The 851-nt window shown below is 46.1% G+C and overlaps 1 non-coding gene across 1 annotated transcript; it reads right to left on the reverse strand.

The window, feature by feature from the left end:
• Nucleotides 1-324: 324 nt before the first annotated feature.
• LOC119825804 lies at nt 325-431 on the reverse strand. Its single transcript, XR_005287274.1, has one exon. It is a non-coding gene; the product is annotated as a U6 spliceosomal RNA (small nuclear RNA).
• Between the last annotated feature and the right edge of the window lie 420 nt (nt 432-851).

Genomic DNA, 851 nt, shown 5'->3' on the forward strand with positions numbered 1-851 from the left:
CAGTAATCGTGAAAGTTTATGAGTGTGGCTTCTGATATTCCTAGGAGACACACTCTTACACCCAACTCCCTGGTGTTCTTGTTCTTACAAACTATTTGCCCCTTCTCCTGCAATGTTCCCTGAGCCTTAGATGAGGGAATTGTTTTGTTGATGTGTCCATTGGGACTGGCCTCCTCAACTCTGCATTTTGATTGGTTGTAGTTTTCAGCAATGGCCTCCACCTGATGCAAAGGGAGGTTTCCTTGATGAGGGGCAAGGCCTAGACTTAGCTGTGGATATAAGGACAACATTCAGAAAGATGTTAGGGACTTTGCTGCATAGTAAAACAATATGGAACATTACATGACTTTGCACGTCACCCTCTTGCAGGGGCCATGTTAAACTTGGATGGGTTGTTCCAGCTTTAGCGTACATGCTGTCAAAACAAACATCGTAAGGGAGTTTTGAAACACAAAGGGGAGCTTAAAAGAAGGACACTGGAGAGAGGTTTGTCAAAGTAAAATGGCCATCTGCTTGCCAATTGGCACTCTCTGAAGTTGATCCTCACACGGGTACCAAGAGACAGAGGCTCCATCTTTTTTCTTGATGATCGCATTTCAAATGGAAGTCCCTCAGGCCCTGAACAAGACAGTCCTGGCTTATAAAACTGGTATAAGGCCAGGAGAAGATTTGTGTCTTTTTTTTTTCTTTCTTTCTCATGGTTTATTTTTTTTTTATATTTAAAAATTTCCATCTCCTTCCCTCCTCCTCCGCCTCCCTCCGCTCCTCCTCCCCCTTCCCGCCCCTCCTTCTCCCCCTTCCCTCCCCTTCCCTTCACCCATACCTCCCCTCCCTCCCTCCCAAGGCCAAGG

Source organism: Arvicola amphibius, chromosome 10, assembly GCF_903992535.2.
Source record: "Arvicola amphibius chromosome 10, mArvAmp1.2, whole genome shotgun sequence".
In the NCBI taxonomy this organism is placed as follows: domain Eukaryota; kingdom Metazoa; phylum Chordata; class Mammalia; order Rodentia; family Cricetidae; genus Arvicola; species Arvicola amphibius.